This window comes from Grammomys surdaster, unplaced genomic scaffold, assembly GCF_004785775.1.
Source record: "Grammomys surdaster isolate TR1022 unplaced genomic scaffold, NIH_TR_1.0 174, whole genome shotgun sequence".
Taxonomy (NCBI): Eukaryota; Metazoa; Chordata; class Mammalia; order Rodentia; family Muridae; genus Grammomys; species Grammomys surdaster.
Genome location: NW_021604622.1, coordinates 2,941,979 through 2,963,789, shown reverse-complemented (window position 1 = coordinate 2,963,789; position 21,811 = coordinate 2,941,979). Strand labels below are relative to the sequence as shown.

The 21,811-nt window shown below is 44.8% G+C and overlaps 1 protein-coding gene across 1 annotated transcript in view; it reads right to left on the bottom strand.

Moving 5' to 3' along the window:
• Positions 1-21,811, bottom strand: part of Lifr (LIF receptor subunit alpha) — a 58,186-nt gene that overhangs the window by 33,977 nt on the left and 2,398 nt on the right. The gene's annotated exons all lie outside the window — the stretch shown is intronic.

Sequence of the window (21,811 nt, the reverse complement as noted above, 5' to 3'; positions counted from 1 at the left end):
TCCTTCCACTCTACCCCAATACTGCTGTGAGAGGAAAGCCAGCGGATGTACCAGCGGATGTTAACATAGACTGGGATGGAAGCCTAGATCTCTCACTTAGTGTGTGGTCCCAAATATACTCCATGGGATCCCAGCCCATCTGTAACTGGGTGCTCCTCTGCAAAGCTGAGGTGCAACTGCTTTATCCTACTAAGTTCGTCATGAAAAGCAAGTGATTAAACATGTGTGAAGCAGTTGAAATGTGCAAAGCTTGTGGTCAGGGCTATATGTTTAGAGTATTGTGTGAGGGATGGGGCGGGGTCGGGGGCAGAGGAATCAAGAGTGACTTCTAGATTTAGTGGCTCAACAATGGTGAATGGGTGGATGATGCAAACCATCCCCGAGTACGTGAAGAAACAGGCAACGAGATAGGAGGTACAAACTAAAGGATTCAAAGATCTGTTTCCAGCCAAGTGTTAGTGTGCTTCCACTTCACGTCCCAAAGAAAGGCCTCCTTCTACAAAGCTTAAAACATTGCCCAGGGAGAACCAAGGAGCTCACACAGACACAGGTGGTCCTGATACTGAACTCAGGTCCTCTGGAATAACTACACTCCCTCCCACAGCCCCACAGCCCCACAGCCACCAAAGCCTTCCACTGCACTGACAGCTTGTCAGACCTAACAGTGCCTAGCTTTACACTGCACAGAGAACTAAGGGTCACAGAACATATGAAGAATGTCTAACTTGTGAGGGAAACTCAGGATAAACAAGAAAATGAAAGTTACTCCCAGAACAAGACCAACAAGGAAAACAGCAAATTCTGAAGATAACATATTACTTTAGAGCTGAATAGTATATTCCATTACACACACATACGCCCTAAATTTTCCCTATTAATTCATCTGTTGATAGACAGCTAGGTTGATTATCATTTTTTGCTATAGCGAATAAAGCAGCAACATGATGCTGCAAATATTTCTACAGTAGGGTACAGAGAACTATACAGATGTTTACAGAAACGTATAGACATTAGGGCTGATTAATTTCAGTGTGTGATGTTTTTGGTTTGCAAAGATTTTTTTTTTAATTATAAGGTTAATAAAAGAGAAAAGCCAAAAACTTCACAAAGTTTCCTATAAGCAAAGAGGACAGCCATCAGAACAAGACAGACATGTCATGAATGGAGTAATTGGAAACAGAAATAGCTCTACAAAGGTAAGTCTCTTGGGTGAGGTTACATGTTAAAAGATTGTGTGTGCTTACATATGTGTTCACGTGTGTGCACAAGGGCAAGCATGTGTATGTGCTCGCGTGTGTCCATTGGTCTCTGCATGCATATGGCTACCTGAGGATGCCAGAAGACGATGTCAGAACTCCGGGAGTTACAGTTAGACGCAGTTTTAAACTGCATCTCAGTGGGTGCTGGGATGGGATCTCAGATTCTCTACAGGAGCAGTAGACACTCTTAACCACTGCGTGATCTCCCCACCTCCCTTTAAAAACATAAAATACTGACTAAACATGAAACAAAAGTAGGAAGTGGGCCAGAAATGGAGACTTCATAATGAAAAGAGATCCAACATCTCAGTGATTAAAGCCCAAGAGAGACTACCGTTGTCACTGACAGAACAAGGAACACTCTCTTCTTGGCTATTGTGGAATACCGTGCAAAGCCCAGAAACGAATCTCAGATACCTTATGTCATTGTGACCCACAAGCACACACTTCTAGAGTGTTCGGTTATTTTCTAGATGAGTGAGCAAGTTCTTGTCAACTCCAACGTCACTGAGCACACTTATTAGCATGAGAATGTATTCCTGGAATGTCCACCACGGTGCCTGCTGCCGAGGTTACAGAATTACACAGCTGTGCAGAATGGCTCGAATAATCACAAACTATACCCACCAACTGGCTAAACATATGTTGAAAGAATGCCTCACTAGCAGCTTACGGTTATTCTAGAAGGGAAACTCGGGTTCCATTGCAATGCCAGGAAGACGGGATGAGAGGGGCTGGAGGAGGTGCCCAAGGAAGGGCTCAGGACCAGGTGCTGCCAGACAGGGACTCTAATCTTGGCTCCATTACTAATTAGCAGTGTGACTGAAGGCAAATCACTTAATCCCTCTGGCTTCAGCCTCCACCAGTGTAGCCCAGAGGCAAGTTCTGTTTACTGGCCCCAGCAGACTTAATGCAATGCTCCAGTCCTGCCAGCAGGAACAGGCGGTGCAGAATGTTGGGTAGCTAACTGTTACAGACCTAGCACAGGTAGAGCACTGTGCACTAAGATTAGGTGACCCAGCAGAGAGAAACCAATGTGGTGTCAGTAAGGCCTGCTCAACTTAAGATGGGCCGGGTTAATACAGAAGATGGTGCTTTGTCTTAATGCTTACTTAGAATGCCAGGATCAAGTCATTTGGGCATCACTTGAGCATCACAATACACTAATAAACACACTCAACTTCGCTTCCAACCTTGACTTTCAAATGAACTCATTGGAGGATCAGAACAACGACATAGCTAGAACCTTCCAATGCACTTCTTGGATAAAAATGGTGCTAAGACACATCTCTCTCCCCACTTCTGGAAGAACCCATCACTATTAGGATTTATTCTGTGACCTGTGTCCTAACATCCCACCATATCCCACCCCCTCTGCTATCTCTTGGAGCAGCCACAGAGCTACTACAAATATCTGGTGGCCAAAGCAAACATCGTATGGCAGGTGGGAATCACAGTCCTCACCAATTTAAAGGAAGGGGCCAGCAGGTATGTTTTGCTAAATTCATTAGATTTTCAAGATTACAAAGGAATCTGGGATTTCTGATGAACTACTCAGATTTTTAAACACAAGCAACTGATTCCTATTTTTTAAGTATTCTAGACTCTAAGCAAACAAAACCTTCAGACTGAATACTTTGCGAGATTATTTCCTATGTTTAATTATCTTAAAAGACGTTAAAATGTTCTTAAACCCTTCTGTTGAAGACAAGCTATTACACAGAATCAACTTATCCAACTGTTATATGAAAAGAAGAAAGTCTGGCTTTGTCATTAATGTACATTCTGACATCACGTATCTTGAAGCCTGCGGCAGGAGCCTGGGCCCATGTGGGATGGCACTTGTCTGTCCACAATGTGACCAGAAGCCTCGTGTTCCTTCCAGGGAAAGGCTACATCTGTGCATATAATCTGCCTTGCTTTGTACTCAGCACTGTGGATTCTGGTTCCAGGTCCATGAGGTTTTGGACTCCCTGCTGAGGCTAATCAGAAAAATGAGCCGAGAAAAGTAAAACTTAAGCTAGAAGCTATGGTCCTAATAGACTTTGTTTAGTCTGTTTCTGGTTCTCCTATTTGTGTTTAGGAGGTCGGGGAGAGAGGAAGCAGGATGGAGGGAAGACTTAACCGGATCAGGGTGTTCCTGTACTCGCTGGCATCATGGGAGCCTTGGGCATGCAGGCTCTTAACCCTGGGACTATGGGAAGCATCTGAACACATCCATCCCATCAGGGGAGCCTGCTGCCCAGAGCATCTTCTAGCTCCACTTCAGTGAGATGCCCCCTCGTCATGATTCACAGGAGAAACTACACTGAGCTAGAAACTTGGGAGAGTAGTACTCCTAACCCACTGGAAAGCAGAGGAGAAGCACAAGCCAGTCATAGAGGTCACAAGGCACCCAAGCAATGAGAGTTTACCATCCTGCTCTGCCATTTTCTGTCCAGAGGCACGACTCTGGGGAACTCACCAAGAGTATCTGTACACATGCCCCAGCCTGTACTGCAGGGACCTGACATCTGGCGATACTGTGCAGGAGACACTGGCACCAGTTTTCACTAATATTCTTTAGTGGGCAATGCACACCAAACTTCTTAACACTGAAAAATTAAAAGGATCACTCTTCGAAATATAAAGAATTGTTTTCAGACTTGATGAAAACACTGAACGATGGACTGAGAAGATAAAATGCATTCAATTATCAAGACCTGGGAGACCACAAAAGGTGCATCCCTCAATGTTGGTTCTTTGGAGGATTCTGAAGAACAAGGTTTACAAAGACAAGGCAGGGAGAATGAAAGACAAGAAATGGAGAAGAAGAAATAGGGGAGAGGAGGACGGGGGGCTGAGGAAAACAAAGACTCAAAACTGCACCCCATGTCCAGCAGGGATCTCCATCCAGGCTGCACCAGAAGGGAAACCTCAAGCCACTGTGCATCCCCATGCCTTCTGCCTGTTCCTTTCTTAGCAGATTCCCTCTGCATCTATTTCTGTAACCTCCTCGGGCTGTTGTACCAAAAATCTGGCAGGAGGAATGATGTGCTCATTGTCACTGTGGAGTCTCTACAAAAAGGGCAGCACTGATGTTTGCAGGGTCACATCTCTGCCAGATCGGTGCCGTGTCTGGCCCATAGGTATAATGAATGACAGGTCCACACACGGCTCTTATCATTAAGCCATATCATCTCCCGAGTGCTGCCTGCACATGGAATGGAAGCTTGAGGTGTGGTTCCTGTGGGTGCACTGAGGCACCCCAGGTACCAAAGCAAACTGATAGGGCTATCTCGGGGCTTGCAGACTTTCTGGAAAAACAGTATCTACCCAACGCTTCCGAGAGCCTTGGCCCGGTGCTACTCAGCTTCCACATTTGGTCGTGTTAGATGTCCTTCAGGGACAGTATATCTTTGGTGACTGATGGAATAAATCACAAGGATCATCCCCAAAGATCTACGTGCCAATGGAAAAGAGGGTGGTGTGAAATCTGTTTCCAAAGTCTGAGAAACTGTGTCATGCCCAATAGGTTCACATTTCACCTCAGTGATCGTGACCTTGGGAGAAGGAAGCAGGGACATTATTTTTCCTTCTGAGGTAACAAACATGGACTTCTCCAATCAGTTTTGATGGTCTAGGTCATAAATACCTATTAACTTGGTTTGACTTGGCAGTTTCGGATTGTTAGGTAAATCTTTTGACTAAGACACTGTGAAAACATTAATAAAATACTCGGGGCATAAGAGTACTTAGGGAGTCCACTGTATCAGACTATAATCAACATTCTGCAGACAGGACAATTTCACCTTTGCAATATTTTAAAAGCACCTATCACTATGATATCATAGGGATACTGAATCTCCCAAAGAACATATTGGTCTATGATTTAAAAAAATATTTTTGTTTCTTTTTTGTCTTAATTTATTTCAATTTTCAAGGAACAGTTTTCAGTGTACATCTTCAAGATTTTTGTTTTTTTGAAGACCTTTCACATCAGGTTGACTAATTTTCATTCTGTTGAGGCCTTTTTGTTAATTCAAAAGCCTGACCATTACCCACTCCAGAATATCAAAACAAGAATGTACTCCAAGACTCTTTAAAGGTTTCCCATGGTCTCTGCATACAGCTGATTTCATGTGGTGAACAAGGCTCTTCTGGATGGTTGTCTATGGGCCTCCTCCAGACCACAGTAGCTCCCTAAACAGGACACACTCCAATTGGTGTCAGTGCTTCCCCCAAACCCTAGTTCCTATGAGCTGTTCCTCGAAGTGTCCCCCAGACAGTGTCTCCAATACTTCCCACCTGTCAGGGCTGGAAGATGCCCCCACTCCCCAAACTTCAGCCAGGCTATATACATGCAAGTACCTCAATGAATATTACTGCATCTGTTAGGAAATACAACGTGGTGAGAGGGTACTTTTGGTGGGCCCATGCCAGGTGTACCCCTTTGAGAAACTGTGCCATGCACCAGATCTGGTGTAAAGGGGCTTTATTGAGAGAAGGGAGAGGAGTGAGGACCTGGGCAAGGGACAGAGGCAGACAGATAGGGAGCATGAAGACTGGCAGTCATGAGAACAGAGCAGGTAGAGAAGGGAAGAGAGGGGCCATGCATGGAGAAGAGAGACAGAGCTGGGGTGGCGGGAGGTCCTTTTTATCTACAGCACACTTGGCAGCAGGTGCTGACATAAGCAATGGCTAGGTCCCTGGGAGCAGGCCAGTGGGATTGCCTGTACACTAACACTATCACCACCAAACAAATGAACTTGCACTGACTACTAGTGCAAGACATTCTATTATTAAATTACCTGCCTAGGAAGATAGCTCAGTCGGTAAAGTGTGTGTGTTATGTAAATATGAGGCCCTGAGTTCAATTCCTGCCATCCATGTAAACCAGCTGGGCATGGTGAGGCATTCTTACGCTCTCAGTGCTGGGCAGGCAGACACACTAGGACTCCTGGACATCGGAGAGCATCAGGTCCTCCTGAGAGACAGACATTGTTTCAAAATGCAAAGTGGACAGCCCTTGAGGACCAGAGCCAGAGGCTGACCTCTGACCTCCACATTCATACTCATGCGTGTGCACCTGTGCACATTGACACAGACATAAAATTAAGAAAATTAAGTAAATAAGTAACCCAAAGAACATTTCTATGAGCAATCATTACTGTGTAATTAAGCATAATAAAAGCTTACAAGCAAAACAACCAAGAATATCTCCATTCCTCAGAATGGGTCCCATCCTCCTCGTCCAACCTGACAGAACCTGAAATGTTTCAGAGTCTGGACTGGTCTTTCTTTGCACCTTGGTGCTTGTGTATGTATAATGAACTATCTCAGAGAAGGGAGCCCAAATCCAAACCTAAGGTTTCTTTACATTTTATACCGAGTTTGCAGTGGATAGTCCAAAGATAATCTCACAATGTTTTTAGTGACTCTGCATTCTGACTATAGACTGCCAGGTGCAGTAATTAACCACTGCGGCAGCGTGGTGGCATTTCAAGTTCCCAAGTTTGTAGACTGCAGCTTTCTGACTTTTGGAATAGGAAACAGATGGCTGTTTCTGTTCTCCCACCAATACCAAGGCTTATCTCTCCAAATCTCATCTATTGCCTGAGTTGTGACGGTACTAATTCCTTAATTGTACAATAAAAACACTTCATCTGTTTTTGTTTTTGTTTTTTTGGGTTTTTTTGGGTTTTTTTTTTTTTGGTAATTTGCAGTGTTTGCTTTTAAGTCATTCATTCTGAATTTCGTTTGTTTTTCAGTAGCTGGGCGTTAAATCATCTCCTTCTTTCTGATGGAGAATTATCATACATGTATAATACCTCTTCATATGCTTTACAATACATTCTAGTTTCGTTCTCCTAATCAAAGGATGCAAACTGTACCTGTTTTGATCAAGAACATTTACAGGATTTTGAGCAATTCAAGCTTTAATGCAGATAAAATTACTTTTGGTGTATGGCTAGAACCCTTTGACTCAGCCCCATGAGTTACCACACACGCCAAGTACACGTGCTAAATAATCTGAAGCACTCCTCAGGTTGGTGATGGCTGGCTCGTCTCATCCTTTTCCCTGCTCCATGAATATCATCCACTCTTGTGGCTTCAACCACCGCTCAGACACTAAATGACTTCCAAATCTGTTCTCGTGGCCCTGGCCCCCGCCCAGCTTCAGACTAATCATTTACCAGATGAGTGTGTACTTATCTACACAAATCCACTCAAGTCGGTTCCCGAGCCGCTCCGGAAACTCTTGGATGCTGCGCGTGCGCTTGGATGTCTCAGACTCCTCACAAATCCAAAAGGAAACACGAGGAAATTCACTTTCCCCTCTAGGCATGTTCTCTCCGTTCTCTCAGGCCGTGGCCAATTCATGATTACTCAAGACGCTCATTCATGACTTCATCCTTCCCACCTGACCACCAACCCTACCCCCAGATGTCCCTTATTTTTCCCGTCCTCTATCTCCTTCGCTGAGACTCTTATTGCTTCTGGCATAGGGAACTTAAGCCATCATTTAATTCATTTCCATCTGCAGTAAGGCATCTTCCTAGTGAGACGCTTGCCTTTACAAAGCACCACACTCTCTCCTTCTATGCTCTCCTTGCTAAGGGCACTGATGCTTCTTGGGTCTGAGGCTGACCCTCATTCAATGAGGCAAGACATTACCCATACTTCAATTTGCATTTTCCATGTTTATCACAAAATAAGGAGATACTATTCCCCCTCTTTCCACTTTCTTTCAAATTGCCTTTTAAAGTCTTTGAACAGAACGCATCATACCCACAGTATACTCACGACTTACTTGACAATTGGACCAAACTTATTCAAACGAAGATCTTAGTGAGGGCTAACAATATCTTGACTGTTCCCCCACTATTCCTTTATATTCCCAAGAGTAAGGTAAACACACATATAGAGATGAACCAGCAACCTTGGCTCAAATTGCTGTTAGTTTCTTTTTTAAATACACGGATTAAACCCACTCCTAAAGGCCAGTTGAAGTTGAGGGAGGGGAAAAGGCTAATTATGCAATTAGCCTTTGCTATCAAATGCTGATTCTGGTTAACTCTGCCAGGCAATAAGCAACTCCTGCTTTCAGAGAGCATGCACCAAATGTGTATTTGGGTCAAATCCTCGTGCCAACTCTATGAAGCCAGTGTCTCTATCCTCCCTCTCTTTACAGTAAGGCGCTGAGGCACAGAAAGGTCACTCATCTAAGAGGAAGAGCTGGGGACCTGAACTCAGCACTGCCCACCAATCTCAGCTCTGGAACAATGCATTTAACTGTGAATTCTCAACAGACAACCCTGAGAGCTCAGGAGTCCAGGGCTCCAGCACCTCTTCTGGCACCAACACGGTCACAGCAGAACAGGACCACAGACAAACAGCTGGAATGGTACGCTTTAGTTCTCAGCTGACCTGACTCTGACTTAGGGTAGTCCTTACTTACACAGCACCAAACTAAATAAGAACACAATCCTACAGCCATGGTACGTTTCCCAATAACCTGTCTGTTACCTCAGGCAACCAGCAGCTGTGGGGTGGTCTCTCCTTCCACCCTGACAAGTGAACACCGTACTAGGAAACGTCACCTGCTTCTGTGGGCACATGATAATTGTATCCTGATCTGACAGTATGCACCGAGGGGACAGAATGGAAAATAACTGCCATCTTCCTGTCCTCCTTCCAACTCTAAGCATACTTGTGATTAGCTGAGCTCTTAACTGAGCAGGTGCAAACTCAAACACACTCCAAAAGCCAGCCAGACAAAAGTGGTTGAGACTTGCCAAGGATAGTGGGGTGGCCAGCAGCTAACAGCCAGAGCCTCGGTCTGTTTTTTTTACAGGAGACAGACAGGGCATCCCACAGGCACGGGGCTTCCGACTGAACTGCTGTTTTGTGTTACAGAGACCCAGAAAGAAGACAGAGGTAGAGGTACTGCAGATCTATCCAGGCCTTCCCTCTTACTACTCAGAAGAAGGGCACTATCTTTTAAAAACAAAAGCAAAACGAACAACATGTGAAATCTCATTTTAAAATGCTAGCAGCTAATTTAGGGGGAGGGGGGAATACCACAACAGCATTCAAGCCAAACAAAACACATTTCCAGGCCAAAACACTTCTTAGGGAGCCAACTAAGAAGCCTGCCTTAAAAATGAAAAAACAAAAACCTGACAAACAGAAAAACCCACAAAACAAACAAACCAAACCCGTGTCTTAAAATATAAATTGTTCTAACATTCGCATTTCAATGCTCACATAATAACCTAAATGTACCCTAATGGCATATTTTAGAGTTACAAACTAAAGTTTTTACGTTAAAAGAACTCTCCTTTTTTCCCTTTAAATCTCAGGAATCCAAGTCCTCGGGTTTCAGTTTAGACTATAACAAATGCTTTTCAAAAGAACAGGCAAGGAGGGAGGGGGCAGAGGAAGAGGACTCTCTCCACCTTCAACGAAAGAGTGGAACAGAAAAAAGAAATGTTTGGAAATAATTGGCATTTGGCAGAACTATTTCAAAGAGTTCTTCTCTGTCAAAAAGCAGACTATATTAGGTGTTTGTGACAGGCAACTGACAAGAAGCAATTTATGGAAGGGAAGGTTGTTTATTCTGCCCATTTTAAGGATCAAGTCAGCAAGGTGGGAAGGCGAGGCAGCAGCAGTGACTGTCCTGTCACTAATTAGCATAAGCTGATGCTCTTGTTCTGCTCCTTCCTCCTTCAGTCCAACTTGACTGGACCCTGAGGCACGGTGGTACCCGGCCTCAGGCTGGGTCTCTCCTCCATCACTTAAACCTCTCTGGAAACACCCTCATACACACACCTAGAGGTTTGCTTCCTAGGTGAGGATCCAGGTTAAGCATCGGCATGGCTGTGATCTACGCTCCCAGAGATCAATAGGCCTGGCATCGATCCTGGATCAGAAAAGTATTGTGAAAGGGATCTGGACGCGAGGTACTGTTGGCCTGGGAGAGCAGGGGCCCAGAAAAAGATGTACCGCATTTTAGGCTGAAAGAGGTCTTCTCTAACTTCCTAAGGATGCTCAACAACCAGCCGATGAGACTTGAATACAAGTGCTCAAGGCTCCTTTCACCAGCTGACTGGCTTACTTACACAGGATGCCATTTGATGATGGCAACGAGGACAAAAGGGACAGAGGACAAGTGTGACAGTTTTCTGTGTGACATTTTTTTCATAAATGTGCCAGATAAAGGAATCCCAGGCATTAAGTGTGTGGAAGAAAAAAAAAAGTACTGGACAGCAAATCCACTGTGTGTGGTGATGGAAAAACTAGCGGCTTAGCCCAATATGTGAATTCAAGGAAACAAATGTAACACTGGCCATTTCATGGTCCCAGTGAAAATGGCAACAGTGGAAATGAACAGAAACAGGTTGGGGAGACAAATACAACTTAGCAGCTGTATGTGGAAGAAAAAACAGACCCATGTTGTAATTTGGCTCCTGAAGTAACAGTGTAAGTAGCATTTGCAACTCGGTCCTGGAGGAGTATTGAAACTGGAAGGTTTATTTTTGGTCTTAAAAAAAATAGCAGTAGATAAAATACACAAAATGATTGCTCAAATTATTACCAACTCTTAGTTCAACAAAAACCTTACCCTTAAATGTTCTCATCCCATCTCTGCACAGGGAGGAGGAGCTACTCCCTACAGGCCCCATCTATCCTGGGGACTGTGGATGAGCAAGCTCCAAGAATCTCCAATCACATGCCAAACACTCCAGCCTCAAGAAGCTTTATATAAAGGACACAGTAAAGTGAGCACATAGGGCATCTTTTAAGGACATCATAATCGCTCTCTCCTTCGGGGTCACAGTGGTAATGGGGAAATAAAGACCAATGTCCAGTCGGGATGGCTGAGTCCCTCTCAGCCCTCACTGCAATGATCCCAGCCAACTCCCCCAGTGCTGGAAGTCAACCGTATTATGCCGAAATCATCCATGGCTCTCCCTGGCCTCAAGGAAGTCCTGATCTGAACATGGCACAAGTTCTTTGCCATTTCCCGACAACTGAACCCCTGAGCCCCATGTTTGTTCACCCCTTCTTCCACAGCCTGTGGCGCAAGTCCAGTAAATGTGCAGGCTCTGCCTTTCTCTACCATTGCTCTACCGAGGCTATCCTTCCCAAATCTTCTTTGTTTCCTGTCTCTTTAACAAATCAACTTGTCCTTCAGATCCTAGCTCATACCCTCCAAATCCGCCCCTCCCATGTGCCCATCCCTTTAACGCGTATGCTTCTTATGGTAGACAGAAATAGCTCATGAAACTGTCTTGCTCAGCAAATATAACAGTTTAAATATACAAACCCACAGAGGTGGAAAAAAAAACATTAAAAAGATACTAAAGCAAGATGGCTACCTTCAACAGCAGTGAAGAGACACAATTCAAACACGGAGACATCGATGGACAATGAACAGTGAGTGTTCATTGTGTGATGAAGTCCCACGATGGTTTAGACAAGGTTAGTGAGAATGAAGCCAGCAGCCACTGACTGTTTCTGGCACTATCACAGTGCTTGGGGGGAGTGCAGGGATTGGTGCCTTTCATGTGCTACTCAATGAGGAAACGAAGGGGTTAAGTCCAGAGTCTTGTGACCTGTAAAGAACCTAGCCAGAAATGGGACCTAGGCTCCTGACTGTGACTCCAAGATCTGAATCATGTAAGACATCATTTTACCTGATGATGATGGTGATGATGATGGTGACCATGGTGGTGGTAACAATGGCAGACCAACCTGACAAATCTGATAAGCATTTATTGAGCATTCACTATCTGCTCAGTCAGTGCCTTTAGTCCCAGCAGTAAAGACCCAGAGAGGCAGGAGAATCTCTGTGCATTTGAGGAGGCCAATCTGGTCTACATAGTGAGTTCTAGGATATCCAGGACTATGTAGACAGACCTTGTTTGTTTGTTGTTGTTGTTTTTAAAAAAACAAGAACAAATAAACAAAATCCAAAAATAACCACAACAAACCCGACCTACTACTAGAAACTTTTCTGCAACAGACACTAGACAAGATTGCAAAGATGCTCACTAAAGACCAGAGTGCCTCACCTTGAGGCTCTCTCAAGGTCTCACCTCCATAAGCATTCTGGCCCATCTCTTGCTGCACCCTTAAAAATTTCTTAAGAACTTATGCTAATTTAAGTAAAACCTACATTCATTTTAAATGGATGCTGGCTTTCCCCCAGATGTTCTATATAGCTCCCAACAGCTTTTTCTCCGGATATAAGCACAATTTGTTTCCTGCAAGTCTCGGACATTTTCGGCTCACACATAAAACAGATTCTTGATTCACAGCCCCCAACTTATTCTTCCTTAATCTTCCTCCTATCAAAAAAACGGTACAGACACTTTCCAAAAATGGCTCCTGAAAGCCATAGGCCAGGCATGGTGCTTCATGCCTATAATCTCCAGCATCCGGGACCAAAACGGGAGGATCATCTTAGTGGGCACAGTTCAACCAACACCAAGCAACAAGGATCCTGTCTCAATCTCTCCCCACGTGAAGTAAGCAAATGCTCCCAGGCAGTTGACTCACCCCCTCCTGCACAGCGGTCTCCACCTCCTCTGCAGCTACAGCTCCCTCAGCTCTGAAACTAAACACTGCCCACTATACTCGCTGCTAACCCCAGTCCACCACGCCAGCCTCTTGCCTGCACGGCTACCAGCCAGTGAAGCGGTTCTCTCATCCTTGCTCTCCGCACACTCTGCACAGAGCAGGCACAGTCACCATCCAAAAATATCCATCAGACCCTGTCAGTGTGGATTTAAAACTGGGGCCAATTCTTATAAACACTCTCTAGTTTCTCTCCCATGACTCTGAGCGGCCCTATTCCCCTTCCAATACCTCGCTCCCCTTTCAGCCACCATGGGGTCCTTCTGTTGCTCCTATTCTCCAGGTCTGGACCCCCTCAGGAGCATCCTTCCTTGAACCTCTCTTTAGGTCCTATGTGTCATTCTGGTTTTGAGTTAGAACTCACTTGCTCAGCAAGTCCTCTCCTATCACCCAGGGAAAGAAAAAGTGTCCCCTACTGACCTCCCAGAAGCCCTGACACCTACCCTCCTTACACTCTATCACCTACACCACCATGCCCAGCTTCCTATCCTTAGAGCACTCATCGATATCTGGACATGTAATTCTTGGTTACTGCCTAGTACTCCCCAAGAAGCAGGAAAGCTTCACAGGGTAAGACCCACCCCTCCTCTTCAGTGTGGCAGCCCCCAGCTAGCGTGGAGAAGACATGTCAAACACGTCGAATAAATGACTTTATAAAAGGAACATTATGCATAATTGTGAATCGTGGAAGATGATTAACTTAAGTTATGTTTTTAAGTCATAGTACAAAAACCATGTAAGTATGTTCCAACCACAGCTTAACATACCCAGAGGCACAGATGCTAAATATATGTCTATCATAGTTAGGGTCACTGTTGCTGTGATGAAATGTCATGACCAAAAGCATCCTGGGAAGAAAGAGGTTAGTTCCCTCACAGTTCCAACCAAAAGATCATCATCATCAAAAGCAGTGAGGACAGGAACTCACCCAGGGCAGGAACCTGGAGGCAGGAGCTGATGCAGAGGCCATGGAGGGGTGCTGCTTATGGGCTTGCACCCCATGGCTTGCTCAGCTGGCTTTCTTATAGAACCCAGTATCACCCAGCCCAGGGGTGGCACCGCCCACAAATGGGCTGGGCCATCCCCCATTGGTCACTGATTGAGTTGCCTCACAGCTGGATCCTATGGAGGTGTTTTCTCAACGGAGGCAGGCACCTGCTTCTCTGATAACCCTAGCTTGGGTCAAGTTGACATAAAACTAGCCAGTACAAGGTCTGAGTATGCACAGATATTAATCTACCATATATAATATCATAGCATATGCAGTTACCTCTAAAGGTTGAGACTAAAACTTTAAAAGCATTAGTCTCCAAGATTTCTCAATTTTTATAAGCTATTTTACCTGTGCAACTTTAAAAGACACTTCCACTTTTTATTTTATTTTAATTTTTTTTGAGACAAAATCTCAATATATAGCCCTAGCTAGTCTAGAACTCACTATGCAAACCAAACTCACAGAGGCAACTAATCTACCTGCCTCTGCCTCCCAAGCACTGGATTTAATAGTGTGTACTCTAAAGACAGTTCAAATTCTAACAACATACAGAAGTAGATGTAGAATAAAAATAATTCCCAGTAAAGAAATAGCTAATAAAATGAACAATTATTTTTCTAACTACTCCATTATGGAACAACATGATAAAAACTATACCAATGTATTTTTTAAAGATTTATTTATTCTTATTTTATGTATATGAGTACACTGTAGCTGACTTCAGATATACCAGAAGAGGGCATCAGATCCCTATTACAGATGGTTGTGAGCCATCTGAGACACCAGGAATTGAACTCAGGACCTCTGTAAGAGCAGTCATTGCCCTTAACCACTGAGCCATCTCTCCAGCCCTGTATCAAGGTCTTTAATTTCTGACTCGGGAAAGAGTTTGAAAGTCACTAGAAGCTGCGGTTTGAGGTCTAACATGGCCCAGGGGTCCGCATGACTGGCTGCCACGGTCTTGAGGCTGGTAGTAATAGAAGACGGAACTTGGAGAGGTGGGATTTAGTGGCAAGTCTGCTGGTCATTTTAGATGTGTGCTCAGAAGGAACTGTGAGATCCCAATCTTTCTGATTTCCAGTTGGGTGATGGGAGTTTTCCCAGACATCAATTCCTCAGTGGTGATTAGAGCAGAGGGGCCTCACCAGAACTGAGTCAACGCCAGCATCACGCCCTTCACTGGCAAAACCAGGAGCTAACTACAGGTCTTCTCTGTACGTAGCCTTTGTTGGGTATTTCTGAGCAACATACTGGGGTTGGCCAGTAAGGGCTTTATGCCCAGTGACTATTGCTTTAATTATGAATTTTAAAAGATAAGCAGATTCTCAAATTGTGGTTTGTTCATAAGACAGAATGTTCCACTGCATCAATTCATAATGAAGAATCTTTAGTAACATGGGAAACATTTCCTGAAGGCCATGTTACCAAATTGGAGAAAGAAAAAAAAAAAAAAAAAACCCTGAATGTTCAACACGATCTACATCATGTGATATCAGAAAATATATAGATGAGGAAATACAATTTAAAGCTAGTCATTCCCGACTTTGCCTCTTGATATTTAAGATCAAACCCTACATCCAGAAGCCCTGTGTTCACTGCCCCCAAACCCACAGGTGGACAAAGAACTGTGCCACTCTGGAGTTTTCCATAGAGCCCATCTTTCCTTATAGATTTCTAGGTTCACTTTCTGTCACGATCACAAAACATCAAAGAAAACCAATCCATGATGGTGGTTTACTGCCATGATTTTAAAGGTCTGTGCCCATGAGACCCTTCCCTATACATGTACCATGAGGCAAAACACTATGGTGGGGGCATGTGGAGGGGAAAACCAACTCACATCACATTGGGGAACAGAAGAGCAAAGGGGGGCTACTGTCCCACAAGACAGTGACCCAAGGACCTCCCACAAGGTATTGACCCCAACAATACAGCTGGTGGCACATGCTGACAGCACCCGTGGCTTTGCCTGCTGTGAGCTGGAAAGCTCCACAACAGAGTTCGGTGTGATTTCATTGATCCTGGCTTTGAGGACAGTGTTGCTCCATCCTACACTTAGCCAACAGTCAGAGTCTTCGTGCCAACACTGCGCAGCTGCCGTCTACAGACCATCGAACCATCGAACCATCGAACCATCGAACCATCGAACCATCGCACATGCCTTGCCTCTCACTGGGAGGAATTCTGAAAAGTGAGCCGACCCCCAAGAGAAGCGTGCTAACTGCATGTTCCAGTGGAGGAGCGGGGACTGCAGTGGACTATGGGAAGCAATGCCGTAGATAGGCAGATGGGTGCATGACGTATGATAAAAACGTGGACCTTGCTGCTGTCCCCTACCTATGTCTATGACCTCCCATGGGGGGCCACACAGTCCACGATCCACGACGTTGTCTTCTTTTATTTAGCTATATGAGGAAATGAAACGTCAGGTCGGCATTTGTCACGAAGGTACCTTTTGTGATGACTGACTTTCCACTTTCATTGTAGAATCTGACGTGTAAATCTCCTGCAACTGTTACTGACGTTAAAAACCTTTGTCTCTACACAGTTCATTAAAGCTAGTGCAGCTACACATACTCTCAGGTGTAGGCACCATTGCCCTTGTCTCCTGGGAAGACACATGCTGGAATTTCTCACTCAGAAGATGCATAAATGCCACGCATCCCAGATTTAATAGGGAGGGCTCGGAGATTTCACAAAAGATAGATTTCGAAACAGTGCGAGACCCTTCACAGAAGGTGTGATGGCAGTTTTCGGCCCAGGAGCCTAACAAAGTGTCACCTAAGTTTAATAAAAGTCATCTGTAAATGTCAACGAGGTGACGTCACAGAGCCTCGGCTCATCCAGCAGGTTGGACAAGCAGATGGCAGTGTTTGTGTTCACTGAAAAGTAACATCACATGCTTTCTTTTGAAAGGACAGGACAGGAGGCCAGGATTTGCAGCTCGCTACCTTACCTCAGTGACCTCCTGGCTCTGAAGTGCCCGTGGTTGCTCCTGTGAGTCATTCAAGTGACAAGGGCACCTGGGCCTGGGGCACTGTGGCCCATGTAGTGCCTAGCCAAACAGACAAACAGACACACCCACCACTGACTGAGTCAGACGGACCTAACCTTGAAGAATATTGCTGGACTCTATTCAAGACAATAGAAGGAAAAAAATGTCTTTTTTTTTTTTTTTAAAGCACTAGTCACAAAGAACCTTTGCATCTAAGCAGGCAAAGGCAGGTGCCCCCAAGCCTGCTGACCTGAGTTCAATCCCTGGACCCATAATGGTGGAAGGAGAAAAGACTCTCCTGGCAGATGGCCAATGACTTCCGCACATGCACGGTCACAAGCATCCCCACTCGTGCACACTCACGCGCAAATAAATGGATGACTTTTCTGTGAACAGGAAAAATGCTGTGTCAGGATGTCCTGAAATTTTTTTTTCACAACCCACGTAATTGATAAAACCAAACTACTCTACCTAGAAATCCTCTAATGTTAAGAATGTTTAATCTCCATCATCCTACCAGCTCGGGGTATGTTTAGCAAGCCTTCTCCGCAGGTAAGCACCAGGCGGGCATCATCACCCACTCAACAGGGACCGAAAGAGACACGGAACTTAAAAGTTCACACAACCGCTGGGAACGGAAATGGAACTTCCTCTCATCCCTGGATCTGCACCACATGCTTTTTAGATACTGGGAATTCCGGGGAGGGGCGGCACTGAAGAGCAATAGAGCTATTGCTGCCCCACACAGAAATAATCTCACCTAGTGTCTAGAGCATAATCTCATCCTACACAGTGTTACAGAATTGATCACATACACGCATACACACACTCAAAAAAACAAAACTTAGATCACCCTACATATGCCACCTGGTCATCTGGCTTGTCAAATGATAAATTTTGTGCAGCTCTACCAGCAGGCATCCCCCTGCAGTACTGGCCCTTCATTACTCATGAATACCATAATCCATTCCTATTATTGAGCATGAAAGCTGTTTCCGCTGTGTAACTGGTGTTTTAAAAAGTTACAAGAATAGCTTTGTCAGACTGCAGGCGTGGTTTTAATATGTACACTGTAGTGGAGTGGTCCTCAGCATCTGCAGACAACTTTTTCCCCCATCTCCCTTCCTGATTCTGATAGATGCCACAAAGTAGAATTCCCACCAAGCTGGTGATCCCTGTGGGGAGGATCAGGCTCCCAGCAGGAGCACCCACACACTGGCTGGCGCTGTGGAGGCCAGACCATGGCTGTAAGCTGGTTTCTACACACAGGCTCACCACCCCTCCACCCCCATCCCCTGGTTTAAATTCCTAGGGGTAAAAATGCCTGACTAAGGGACAGGGCACATTTTTGAGGCTTTTGATGAGTAATACAAAATTGCCCTCCTGGAAAGTTACCACAATTCAAACATCCGCCGGGCATCTCGAAGGGACAATTTCCAGAGCCTGTGGGGCTTGCTAGATTTGACTTTAAATATCCAAATTCCAAAAAGGCTATAAGGTTTCGAAATTGTGAAACCGTCGACTGATAAGACACATGTAGAAGAAAAGCAAACAGTTCAAGGCACTGGTCGATCTTAAAAGTAAATACGTTTTCAAGCAGCTGAGATAAAACGTTAAGGATACCAGGTATTCGAGGGTTTACAGGGTGACTCCTGGAAAATCCAATGCCCAGTCAGTAAGGGACACGATGCAGCCACACCTGCCAAATTTGGCTAGTGCTAGAATTAGGAGTTTGGGTCTCAAAAGTAGCATACTCTAGTTTTTTTTTAAAAAAAAAAACAAAAAAAAAACAAGAAGTTATATATTCATTCATATTATATAAACACCCTCTCACAGATAATGTGCCAATAGGACAGTCTCAAAATTATTTTAGATATTTATTTAATTAACAAATATGGGCACCTGCTGTGGACTGAACACTGTGGCAGTGCTGCGGACACATGGAATCCCACAGTGGTGGATCCCTCAGGGAGAGGCTACTCTAGACAGAACTCACACTCCTACAGGTAACAGTCAGGACAAGGAGGGTCAGGATGTTAGTGAGTCGTCAGTGACTCTCCCCAGGCAAATTGTGGCAGTCCCTTGGGACTCAGTTTCTTTACATATTAAACTCCAGAAGCTGGCCCGGTAATCCGAAAGGGCCCTCTGACTCTCAAGTTCTACGGTATGGCTAGGCTGTTTGACCTCAATTTTACATTTTCCTAAGAGCTTACGTTCTCACCTCCACCTAGGTCTTGCACATGCTCTCCCCTAAAATCCATTTTCACTATTTAAACTACGGTAAAACTGCTGATCATGGTACCTTCAAGGAGTAAACACGGGGTAAAGTTCCAGTCAGATGACTTACACTCCCAAATTTAACTGTTTCTTGAAGAAGTTTCTCGAATGTTCTCGTCTTATTCACTTTTATGCTCTAAAGGCTCGAAGAAGGGCATAGCAGTGGGTCTCCAGGCTTGCTGCATGGAAACAGCTGGCATCTTGTGATCATGTCCTAATGTGCACAGTGGCACTCAAACAGTCCCAGGGGTTACAGCGTGGAACTCTGGGCCATAGTCTCACCTTCATCCCACCGCCACCAGGGCTCAACCAACTCACACGTTTCTGTCCACAGGACAATTACAACCCATCTGCCCCGTTAGTGTTTCCTAATATTAGCACTTCTCTGTCAGCACTTGTTATTTTCCACCAGATGTTCCTGCTACCACTATGTCAACTGTCCTTGGAACTAGGGACTTCTTACAGAAGTGTGCTTTGGGGAAGAAAGAATAACCCAAATACACATGGGCCCTTCAGAAAGAAATATCGCCTCCTAGTGGCCCTTCAAGATACCACCACATAACAAGATTATGCTCTATTCTAGACATGGAGGCTAATTCCAATTTGTTCAGCCTTATAAGCCAAAAGAATAATAGCCAAGAACTTCCCACCATGCAAAAGTACATTAGAAAACAAAAACAAACACCAGAAATTCCTCCTCACCTCCCAACACTGAGTGGCAGGGCTTGTGAGTACCAACTTCATCCTCCTTCAGAAACAGCAGCAGCATGTGACTAAAAGGACCACATGCGGCATCACTCAAGACAACGTATGACAACTGGAATTCCTGTCTTTCTGCAACTTGTACAGGGACTGCAAAACCAAGTGCTTGAAAGTGCTTGCATTTCTAAACTTCGAAACTCCCCACACAATTCTTCCCTGGCTCCAGCTACTTGCCAGAAGTGAAACCGTGAAAAGAACAAAGGCGACTCCACTCACGGAGGAGGCGTGGAAGAACCCATCCTTTTCTCAGTGTCTGCAACGGCTGTGCCACGCCGAGCTGGGAGATACAATTATCTTATGTGAAAGCAAGTTACTACCATCATGTATCCACGGTCAGAATAGAAAATGAAAAAGAAAAAAAGACAGGGAGCGGGGGTGGGCGTGGGGGGAGGTATCAAGCTCTTATTCTGCAAGATTACGGAACGCCTGATACAGGATGGACCCCAACAGTCCATCAGCAAAGAGACAAGACTCTTATCGCACAGCTGTAACAATGGCTTGGCATGAAACCCATTTCCCAAGCTTTCAATTAATATAAAGGAACATATATTTAGAATGGCAAACAGATTAAGAGTTGGGAAGAGGAAATACCACAAGTTCCTGCTATTTCCTAAAATAGAGCAGGCGCGCACATACACTTCTCCTGTGAGAATAACATACCTGAGTTTGGTACAGCTCATTGGTCAGCCACATGGACAAAGAACCAAAACATCACATCCCAAAAAAGCATCTCAATTATTCACTCCCATGTAAATGGCTGCTCCCCGCTGGAATCAAAAGTGAAAATTTGGACTAAATGTCTCTCGGAAATCACTATGATTTACTAAAAGGGGCTGTGTTGTGTTTTAAGCACTTCCGACTTAAATTTCATGGCCAGAAGAATGAGACTTAAGGCAACAATCTGAGAGTGTGTTAACTGTAACACACATGGTAAGGCCAAGCGCTAGAGCCTACTTGGAGAACTCAGATAAAAGACTCCGATGAACCAAAAATCAGACAGGATTATTTCTTAAGGTTTTTGTTTGTTCATCTATTCAACCAATAAAGCAGGACAGAGGTGGAGCCTCTGCTGTGTGTGCGACAGGAAACAGCAAGACCTGCCCCTGAACTCCTAGAGCTGGCATGGAGAAATTCTTCCAGCCTTGGCTTCTGCTCTTCCCTGTATGCAGCCTCCCCTTCTCCCCAGTATCAGCATAGCACAGTGGTGGCCCTATGGTGCCTCCTGGGTGTTGACTCGTGCAGTGTCCTCTACCTGAGCTACACTTCCCAGTTCTCTAGAATCACACATTGCTCACCTCCTACCAGTCTACCCTAGCTAGAGAGGCTTCTCTGGCCACAGGCAGTTGTCCTCAGAGTGACCCTCTCTACCTTAGCCACACCCCTCTTTAACTCAGCCACGCCCCTCTACCTCAGACATGAAGGTTTCTTTCCCTGGTCCTTAACCTGATACCATCTTTCCTCATTGCTCCCTCACTTTTTATCCATCTCCACAATTCAGATGGAAACTCACGTCCATATAGGCTGGATCTCAGTTTCCCGAAAGTTGCCTGCAATATTAACAGAAGACTGACAAACACCTATTTATGAAGAACAAATATGGGGAGTGTTCACACTTTTGTATTGACACCACAGTGTTAGGCTCCTCACAGCTTATAGAAGGAGGATGAGGAAGAGGAGTAACCTCCACATATGATCACGTCAGGCTATATAACGCAGCGTGCTCAAATGCTAGCCTTAGCACCACCTAACCTCTACAATTTATTCTGCTTCCAAAATCACTCTTAACAGATGCCAAGGACAAATATTTTTAAAAGCATCCTTCCCTTAAGAGTTGGCAGTGATCCTTTCTCTAGCAATAAAGGTGTGAAAGCAATTGCTTCACATTAAAGTAGAAGCCAG